Here is a 12657-nt window from a genome sequence, read left to right on the forward strand (position 1 = left end):
TACACACAGTTCTCCACTCAGTACTACACGGCAGTACAGGCACTGTACTCCACTCAGTACTACACGGCAGTACAGGCACTGTACTCCACTCAGTACTACACGGCAGTACAGGCACTGTACTCCACTCAGTACTACACGGCACTATACACACTGTACTCCACTCTGTACTACACGGCAGTACAGACACTGTACTCCAGTCGGGACTACACGGCAGTACCGGCCCTGTACTCCACTCAGAACTACACGGCAGTACAGGCACTGTACTCCACTGAGTACTACACGGATATACAGGCACTGTATTCCACTCGGTACTACACGGCACTATACACACAGTACTTCACTCGGGACTACACGGCAGTACATGCACTGTACTCCACTCGGTACTACACCGCACTATACACACAGTACTCCACTCGGTACTACACGGCAGTACATGCACTGTACTCCACTCGGTACTACACGGCACTATACACACAGTACTCCACTCGGTACTACACGGCAGTTCAGGCACTGTACTCCACTCAGTACTACACGGCAGAATGCACACAGTACTCCACGCGGTACTACACGGCACTATACACACAGTACTCCACTCAGTACTACACGGCAGTACAGGCACTCTACTCCACTCGGGACTACACGGCAGTACAGGCACGGTACTCCACTCGGTACTACACGGCACTATACACACAGTCTCCCACTCGGTACTACACGGCAGTACAGGTACTGTACCCACTCAGTACTACACGGCAGTACAGGCACTGTACTCCACTCAGTACTACACGGCACTATACACAGAGTACTCCACTCGGGCCTACACGGCAGTACATGCACTGTACTCCACTCAGTACTTCACTGCACTATACACACAGTACTCCACTGGCCACTACACGGCAGTACAGGCACTGTACTCCACTAAGTACTACACGGCAGTACAAGCACTGTACTGCACTCGGTACTACACGGCAGTACAGGCACTGTACTCCAATCAGTACTACACGGCAGTACAGGCACAGTACTCCACTCGGGACTACACGGCAGTACAGGCAATGTACTCCACTCGGGACTACACGGCAGTACAGGCACTCTACTCCACTCAGTACTACACGGCACTACACCCACTGTACTCCACGCGGTACTACACGGCACTATACACACAGTACTCCACTCAGTACCACACGGCAGTACAGGCACAGTACTCCACTCACTACTACACGGCAGAACAGGCACTGTACTCTACTCAGTACTACACGGCATTACACACACAGTCCCCCACTCGCTACTACACGGCAGTACAGGCACTGCACTCCACTCAGTAATACACGGCAGTATGCACACTGTACTCCACTCGGTACTACACGGCAGTACAGGAAATCTATTCCACTCAGTACTACACTGCACTATACATACAGTACTCCAATCGGCACTACACGGCAGTATATGCACTGTACTCCACTCAGAACTACACTGCACTATACACACAGTACTCCACTCGGCACCACACGGCAGTACAGGCACTGTACTTCACGCAGTACTACACGGCAATATACACACAGTCCCCCACTCGGTACTACACGGCAGTACAGGCACTGTACTCCACTCAGTACTACACGGCAGTATACACACAGTTCCCCACTCGGTACTACACGGCAGTACAAGTACTGTACTCCACTCAGCACTACACTGCACTATACACACAGTACTCCACTCGGGACTACTCGGCAGTACAGGCACTGTACTCCACTCAGTACTACACGGCAGTATACACACAGTCTCCCACTCGGTACTACACGGCAGTACAGGTACTGTACTCCACTCAGTACTACACGGCAGTATACACACAGTACTCCACTCGGTACTACACGGCAGTACAGGCACTGTACTCCACTCAGTACTACACTGCACTATACACACAGTACTCCACTCGGGACTACACGGAAGTACAGGCACTGTACTCCACTCAGTACTACACGGCAGTACAGGCACTGTACTCCACTCGGTACTACACGGCATTACAGGCACTGTACTCCACTCAGTACTACACGGCAGTATGCACACAGTACTCCACTCGGGACTACACGGCGGTACAGGCACTGTACTCCACTCGGTACTACACGGCAGCACAGGCACTGTACTCCACTCAGTACTACACTGCACTATACACAGAGTACTCCACTCGGGCCTACACGGCAGTACATGCACTGTACTCCACTCAGTACTTCACTGCACTATACACACAGTACTCCACTGGCCACTACACGGCAGTACAGGCAATGTACTCGACTCAGTACTACACGGCAGTACAAGCACTGTACTCCACTCGGTACTACACGGCAGTACAGGCACTGTACTCCAATCAGTACTACACGGCAGTATACACACAGTACTCCACTCGGTACTAACGGCAGTACAGGCACTGTACCCACTCAGTACTACACGGCAGTACAGGCACTGTACTCCACTCAGTACTACACGGCACTATTCACACAGTACTCCACTCAGTACTACACTGCACTATACACACATTACTCCACTCAGTACTACACTGCACTATACACACAGTACTCCACTCGGGACTACACGCAGTACAAGCACTGTACTCCACTCGGTACTACACGGCAGTACAGACACTGTACTCCACTCATTACTACACGGCAGTACAGGCACTGTCCTCCACTCGGTACTACACGGCGCTATACACACCGTACTCCACTCGGTACTACACGGCATTACAGGAACTGTACTTCACTCAGTACTACACGGCAGTACAGGCACTGTACTCCACTGTGTACTACACGGCACTATACACTGTACTCCACTCGGTACAACACGGCAGTACAGGCACTGTACTCCACTCGGTACTACACGACACTATACACACAGTACTACATTGGGGACTACACGTCAGTACAGGCACTGTACTCCACTCAGTACTACACGGCAGTACAGGCACTGTACTCCACTCAGTACTACACGGCACTGCAGGCACTGTATTCCACTCGCTACTACACGGCACTATACAGACAGTACTCCACTCAGTACTACACGGCAGTACAGGCACTGTACTCCACTCGGGACTACACGGCAGTACAGGCAGTGTACTCCACTCAGTACTACACGGCAGTACAGGCACTGTACTCCACTCAGTACTACACGGCAATACAGGCAATGTACTCCACTCGGTACTACACGGCACTATACACACAGTACTCCACTCAGTACTACACGGCAGTACAGGCAATGTACTCCACTCGGGACTACACGGCAGTACAGGCACTCTACTCCACTCAGTACTACACGCCACTACACCCACTGTACTCCACGCGGTACTACACGGCACTATACACACAGTACTCCACTCACTACTACACGGCAGTACAGGCACAGTACTCCACTCACTACTACACGGCAGTACAGGCACTGTACTCCACTCGGGACTACACGGCAGTACAGGAACTGTACACCACTCAGTACTACATGGCAGTACAGGCACTGTACTAGACTCGGTACTACACGGCACTATACACACAGTACTCCACTCGGTACTACACGGCACTATACACACAGTACTCCACTCGGTACTACACGACAGTACAGGCACTGTACTCCACTCGGTACTACACGGCACCATACACACAGTACTCCACTCGGTACTACACGGCAGTACAGGCACTGTACTCCACTCGGTACTACACAGCAGTATACACACAGTCCCCCACTCGGTACTACACGGCAGTACAGGCACTCTACTCCACCCAGTACTACACGGCAGTACAGGCACTGTACTCCACTCAGTACTACACGGCAGTACAAGCACTGTACACCACTCAGCACTACACTGCACTATACACAGAGAACTACACACGGGACTACACGGCAGTACAGCCACTGTACTCCACTTAGTTCTACACGGCAGTACAGGCACTGTACTCCACTCGGTACTACACGGCACTATACACACAGTACTCCACTCAGGACTACACGGCAGTACAGGCACTGTACTCCACACCGGACTACACGGCAGTACAGGCACTGTACTCCACACAGTACTACACGGCACTATACACACAGTACTCCACTCGGGACTACACGGGAGTACAGGCACTGTACTCCACTCTGTACTACACGGCAGTACAGCCATTGTACACCACTCAGTACTACACTGCACTAAACACCCAGTACTCCACTCTGGACTACACGTTAGTACAGGCACTGTACTCCACTCAGTACTACACGGCAGTACAGGCACTGTACTCCACTCCGTACTACACGGCACTATACACACAGTACTCCATTCGGGACTACACGGCAGTACATGCAGGGTACTCCACTCAGTAATACACGGCAGTACAGGCACTGTACTCCACTCAGTACAACACGGCAGTACAGGCACTGTACTCCACTCGGTACTACACGGCACTATACACACAGTACTCCACTCAGTACTACACGGCAGTACAGGCACTCTACTCCACTCGGGACTACACGGCAGTACAGGCACGGTACTCCACTCGGTACTACACGGCACTATACACACAGTTCTCCACTCAGTACTACACGGCAGTACAGGCACTGTACTCCACTCAGTACTACACGGCAGTACAGGCACTGTACTCCACTCAGTACTACACGGCAGTACAGGCACTGTACTCCACTCAGTACTACACGGCAGTACAGGCACTGTACTCCACTGAGTACTACACGGCACTATACACACAGTACTCCACTCAGTACTACACGGCAGTACAGGTACTGTACTCCACTCTGTACTACACGGCAGTATGCACACAGCATCCACTCTGTACTACACGGCACTATACACACAGTACACCACTCGGTACTACACGGCAATACAGGCACTGTACTCCACTCGGTACTACACGGCACTATACACACAGTTCTTCACTCGGGACTACACGGCAGTACATGCACTGTACTCCACTCGGTACTACACCGCACTATACACACAGTACTCCACTCGGTACTACACGGCAGTACATGCACTGTACTCCACTCGGTACTACACGGCACTATACACACAGTACTCCACTCGGTACTACACGGCAGTTCAGGCACTGTACTCCACTCAGTACTACACGGCAGAATGCACACAGTACTCCACGCGGTACTACACGGCACTATACACACAGTACTCCACTCGGGACTACTCGGCAGTACAGGCACTGTACCCCACACAGTACTACACGGCAGTATACACACAGTCTCCCACTCGGTACTACACGGCAGTACAGGTACTGTACCCACTCAGTACTACACGGCAGTACAGGCACTGTACTCCACTCAGTACTACACGGCACTATACACAGAGTACTCCACTCGGGCCTACACGGCAGTACATGCACTGTACTCCACTCAGTACTTCACTGCACTATACACACAGTACTCCACTGGCCACTACACGGCAGTACAGGCACTGTACTCCACTCAGTACTACACGGCAGTACAAGCACTGTACTCCACTCGGTACTACACGGCAGTACAGGCACTGTACTCCAATCAGTACTACACGGCAGTACAGGCACTGTACTCCACTCGGGACTACACGACATTACAGGAACTGTACTCCACTCAGTACTACACGGCATTACAGGCACAGTACTCCACTCAGTACTACACGGCAGTACAGGCACTGTACTCCACTCGGTACTACACGGCACTATACACACAGTACTCCACTCGGAACTACACGGCAGAACAGGCACTGTACTCTACACAGTACTACACGGCAGTACACACACAGTCCCCCACTCGCTACTACACGGCAGTACAGGCACTGCACTCCACTCAGTAATACACGGCAGTATGCACACTGTACTCCACTCGGTACTACACGGCAGTACAGGAACTCTATTCCACTCAGTACTACACTGCACTATACATACAACTCCACTCGGCACTACACGGCAGTATATGCACTGTATTCCACTCAGAACTACACTGCACTATACACACAGTACTCCACTCGGCACCACACGGCAGTACAGGCACTGTACTTCACGCAGTACTACACGGCAATATACACACAGTCCCCCACTCGGTACTACACGGCAGTACAGGCACTGTACTCCACTCAGTACTACACGGTAGTATACACACAGTTCCCCACTCGGTACTACACGGCAGTACAGGTACTGTACTCCACTCAGCACTACACTGCACTATACACACAGTACTCCACTCGGGACTACTCGGCAGTACAGGCACTGTACTCCACTCAGTACTACACGGCAGTATACACACAGTCTCCCACTCGGTACTACACGGCAGTACAGGTACTGTACTCCACTCAGTACTACACGGCAGTATACACACAGTACTCCACTCGGTACTACACGGCAGTACAGGCACTGTACCCACTCAGTACTACACGGCAGTACAGGCACTGTACTCCACTCAGTACTACACGGCACTATACACACAGTACTCTACTCAGTACTACACTGCACTATACACACATTACTCCACTCAGTACTACACTGCACTATACACACAGTACTCCACTCGGGACTACACGGCAGTACAGGCACTGTACTCCACTCAGTACTACACGGCAGTACAGGCACTGTACTCCACTCGGTACTACACGGCATTACAGGCACTGTACTCCACTCAAAACTACACGGCAGTATGCACACAGTACTCCACTCGGGACTACACGGCGGTACAGGCACTGTACTCCACTCGGTACTACACGGCAGCACAGGCACTGTACTCCACTCAGTACTACACTGCACTATACACAGAGTACTCCACTCGGGCCTACACGGCAGTACATGCACTGTACTCCACTCAGTACTTCACTGCACTATACACACAGTACTCCACTGGCCACTACACGGCAGTACAGGCACTGTACTCCACTCGGTACTACACGGCAGTACAGGCACTGTACTCCAATCAGTACTACACGGCAGTACAGGCACTGTACTCCACTCGGGACTACACGGCATTACAGGAACTGTACTCCACTCAGTACTACACGGCAGTACAGGCACTGTACTCCACTCGTTAATGCACGGCACTATACACACAGTACTCCACTCGGTACTACACGGCATTACAGGCACTGTACTCCACTCAGTACTACACGGCAGTACAGGCACTGTACTCCACTCGGTACTACACGGCACTATACACACAGTACTCCACTCGGAACTACACGGCAGAACAGGCACTCAGTAATACACGGCAGTACAGGCACTGTACTCCACTCAGTACTACACGGCAGTACAGGCACTGTACTCCACTCGGTACACACGGCACTATACACACAGTACTCCACTCAGTACTACACGGCAGTACAGGCACTGTACTCCACTCAGTACTACACGGCACTGCAGGCACTGTATTCCACTCGGTACTACACGGCAGTACACACACAGTCCCCCACTCGCTACTACACGGCAGTACAGGCACTGCAATCCACTCAGTAATACACGGCAGTATGCACACTGTACTCCACTCGGTACTACACGGCAGTACAGGAAATGTACTCCATTCAGTACTACACTGCACTATACATACAGTACTCCACTCGGCATTACACGGCAGTACATGCACTGTACTCCACTCAGTACTACACTGCACAATACACACAGTACTCCACTCGGCACTACACAGCAGTACAGGCACTGTACTTCACGCAGTACTACTCGCAGTACAAGCACTGTACTCCACTCGGTACTACACGGCCGTACAGGCACTATTACTCCAATTAGTACTACACGGCAGTACAGGCACTGTACTCCACTCGGTACACACGGCACTATACACACAGTACTCCACTCAGTACTACACGGCAGTACAGGCAATGTACTCCACTCGGGACTACACGGCAGTACAGGCACTCTACTCCACTCAGTACTACACGCCACTACACCCACTGTACTCCACGCGGTACTACACGGCACTATACACACAGTACTCCACTCACTACTACACGGCAGTACAGGCACAGTACTCCACTCACTACTACACGGCAGTACAGGCACTGTACTCCACTCGGGACTACACGGCAGTACAGGAACTGTACACCACTCAGTACTACACGGCAGTACAGGCACTGTACTAGACTCGGTACTACACGGCACTATACACACAGTACTCCACTCGGTTCTACACGGCAGTACAGGTACTGTACTCCACTCATTACTGCACGGCAGTATGCACACAGTACTCCACTCGGTACTACACGGCACTATACACACAGTACTCCACTCGGTACTACACGACAGTACAGGCACTGTACTCCACTCGGTACTACACGGCACTATACACACAGTACTCCACTCGGTACTACACGGCAGTACAGGCACTGTACTCCACTCGGTACTACACAGCAGTATACACACAGTCCCCTACTCGGTACTACACGGCAGTACAGGCACTGTACTCCACCCAGTACTACACGGCAGTACAGGCACTGTACTCCACTCAGTACTACACGGCAGTACAAGCACTGTACACCACTCAGCACTACACTGCACTATACACACAGTACTACACACGGGACTACACGGCAGTACAGCCACTGTACTCCACTTAGTACTACACGGCAGTACAGGCACTGTACTCCACTCGGTACTACACGGCACTATACACACAGTACTCCACTCAGGACTACACGGCAGTACAGGCACTGTACTCCACACCGGACTACACGGCAGTACAGGCACTGTACTCCACACAGTACTACACGGCACTATACACACAGTACTCCACTCGGGACTACACGGGAGTACAGGCACTGTACTCCACTCAGTACTACACGGCAGTACAGCCATTGTACACCACTCAGTACTACACTGCACTTAACACACAGTACTCCACTCTGGACTACACGTTAGTACAGGCACTGTACTCCACTCAGTACTACACGGCAGTACAGGCACTGTACTCCACTCCGTACTACACGGCACTATACACACAGTACTCCATTCGGGACTACACGGCAGTACAGGCACTGTACTCCACTCAGTAATACACGGCAGTACAGGCAATGTACTCCACTCAGTACTACACGGCAGTACAGGCACTGTACTCCACTCGGTACTACACGGCACTATACACACAGTACTCCACTCAGTACTACACGGCAGTACAGGCACTCTACTCCACTCGGGACTACACGGCAGTACAGGCACGGTACTCCACTCGGTACTACACGGCACTATACACACAGTTCTCCACTCAGTACTACACGGCAGTACAGGCACTGTACTCCACTCAGTACTACACGGCAGTACAGGCACTGTACTCCACTCAGTACTACATGGCAGTACAGGCACTGTACTCCACTCAGTACTACACGGCAGTACAGGCACTTTACTCCACTCGGTACTACACGCACTATACACACACTACTCCACTCTGTACTACACGGCAGTACAGGCACTGTACTCCAGTCGGGATTACACGGCAGTACAGGCCCTGTACTCCACTCAGAACTACACGGCAGTACAGGCACTGTACTCCACTGAGTACTACACGGCAGAACAGGAACGGTACTCCACTCGGTACTACACGGCACTATACACACAGTACCCCACTCAGTACTACACGGCAGTACAGGTACTGTACTCCGCTCTGTACTACACGGCAGTATGCACACAGCATCCACTCGGTACTACACGGCACTATACACACAGTACTCCACTCGGTACTACACGGCAATACAGGCACTGTATCCCACTCGGTACTACACGGCACCATACACACAGTACTTCACTCGGGACTACACGGCAGTACATGCACTGTACTAGACTCGATACTACACCGCACTATACACACAGTACTCCACTCGGTACTACACGGCAGTACATGCACTGTACTCCACTTGGTACTACACGGCACTATACACACAGTACTCCACTCGGTACTACACGGCAGTTCAGGCACTGTACTCCACTCAGTACTACACGGCAGAATGCACACAGTACTCCACGCGGTACTACACGGCACTATACACACAGTACTCCACTCGGTACTACACGGCAGTACAGGCACTGTACTCCACTCAGTACTACATGGCAGTATGCACACAGTACTCCACTCGGTACTACACGGCAGTACAGGTACTGTACTCCACTCAGTACTACACGGCAGTATACACACAGTACTCCACTCGGTACCACACGGCAGTACAGGCACTGTACCCACTCAGTACTACACGGCAGTACAGGCACTGTACTCCACTGAGTACTACACGGCAGAACAGGCACGGTACTCCACGCGGTACTACACGGCACTATACACACAGTACTCCACTCGGTACTACACGGCAGTACATGCACTGTACTCCACTCGGTACTACACCGCACTATACACACAGTACTCCACTCGGTACTACACGGCAGTACAGGCACTGTTCTCCAATCAGTACTACACGGCAGTACAGGCACTGTACTCCACTCGGGACTACACGGCATTACAGGAACTGTACTCCACTCAGTACTACACGGCAGTACAGGCACTGTACTCCACTCGTTACTACACGGCACTATACACACAATAATCCACTCGGTACTACACGGCATTACAGGCAATGTACTCCACTCAGTACTACACGGCAGTACAGGCACTGTACTCCACTCGGAACTACACGGCACAATACACAGAGTACTCCACTCGAAACTACACGGCAGAACAGGCACTGTACTCTACTCAGTACTACACGGCAGTACACACACAGGCCCCCACTCGCTACTACACGGCAGTACAGGCACTGCACTCCACTCAGTAATACACGGCAGTATGGACACTGTACTCCACTCGGTACTACACGGCAGTACAGGAACTCTACTCCACTCAGTACTACACTGCACTATACATACAGTACTCCACTCGGCACTACACGGCAGTATATGCACTGTACTCCACTCAGTACTACACTGCACTATACACACAGTACTCCACTCGGCACTACACGGCAGTACAGACACTGTACTTCACGCAGTACTACACGGCAATATACACACAGTCCCCCACTCGGTACTACACGGCAGTACAGGCACTGTACTCCACTCAGTACTACACGGCAGTATACACACATTTCCCCACTCGGTACTACACGGCAGTACAGGTACTGTACTCCACTCAGCACTACACTGCACTATACACACAGTACTCCACTCGGGACTACTCGGCAGTACAGGCACTGTACTCCACTCAGTACTACACGGCAGTATACACACAGTCTCCCACTCGGTACTACACGGCAGTACAGGTACTGTACTCCACTCAGTACTACACGGCAGTATACACACAGTACTCCACTCGGTACTACACGGCAGTACAGGCACTGTACCCACTCAGTACTACACGGCAGTACAGGCACTGTACTCCACTCAGTACTACACGGCACTATACACACAGTACTCCACTCAGTACTACACTGCACTATACACACAGTACTCCACTCAGTACTACACTGCACTATACACACAGTACTCCACTCGGGACTACACGGCAGTACAGGCACTGTACTCCACTCAGTACTACACGGCAGTACAGGCACTGTACTCCACTCGGTACTACACGGCATTACAGGCACTGTACACCACTCAGTACTACACGGCAGTATGCACACAGTACTCCACTCGGGACTACACGGCAGTACAGGCACTGTACTCCACTCGGTACTACACGGCAGCACAGGCACTGTACTCCACTCAGTACTACACTGCACTATACACAGAGTACTCCACTCGGGCCTACACGGCAGTACATGCACTGTACTCCACTCAGTACTTCACTGCACTATACACACAGTACTCCACTGGCCACTACACGGCAGTACAGGCACTGTACTCCACTCAGTACTACACGGCAGTACAAGCACTGTACTCCACTCGGTACTACACGGCAGTACAGGCACTGTACTACAATCAGTACTACACGGCAGTACAGGCACTGTACTCCACTCGGGACTACACGGCATTACAGGAACTGTACTCCACTCAGTACTACACGGCAGTACAGGAACTGTACTCCACTCGTTACTGCACGGCACTATACACACAGTACTCCACTCGGTACTACACGGCATTACAGGCACTGTACTCCACTCAGTACTACACGGCAGTACAGGCACTGTACTCCACTCGGTACTACACGGCACTATACACACAGTACTCCACTCGGTACTACACCGCAGTACATGCAATGTACTCCGCTCGGTACTACACCGCACGATACACACAGTACTCCACTCGGTACTACACGGCACTATACAAAAAGTACTCCACTCGGTACTACACGGCAGTACAGGCACTATACTCCACACAGTACTACACGGCAGTACGCACTCAGTACTCCACTCGGTACTACACGGCAGTACAGGCACTGTACTCCACTCGGTACTACACGGCAGTACAGGCACTATACTCCACACAGTACTACACGGCAGTACGCACTCAGTACTCCACTCGGTACTACACGGCAGTACAGGCACTGTACTCCACTCGGTACTACACGGCAGTACAGGCACTGCACTCCACTCAGTACTACACGGCACTATACACACAGTACTCCACTCGGGACTACACGCAGTACAAGCACTGTACTCCACTCGGTACTACACGGCAGTACAGACACTGTACTCCACTCATTACTACACGGCAGTACAGGCACTGTCCT

This window comes from Anabrus simplex, chromosome 7 (genome assembly GCF_040414725.1).
Source record: "Anabrus simplex isolate iqAnaSimp1 chromosome 7, ASM4041472v1, whole genome shotgun sequence".
Lineage (NCBI taxonomy): Eukaryota > Metazoa > Arthropoda > Insecta > Orthoptera > Tettigoniidae > Anabrus > Anabrus simplex.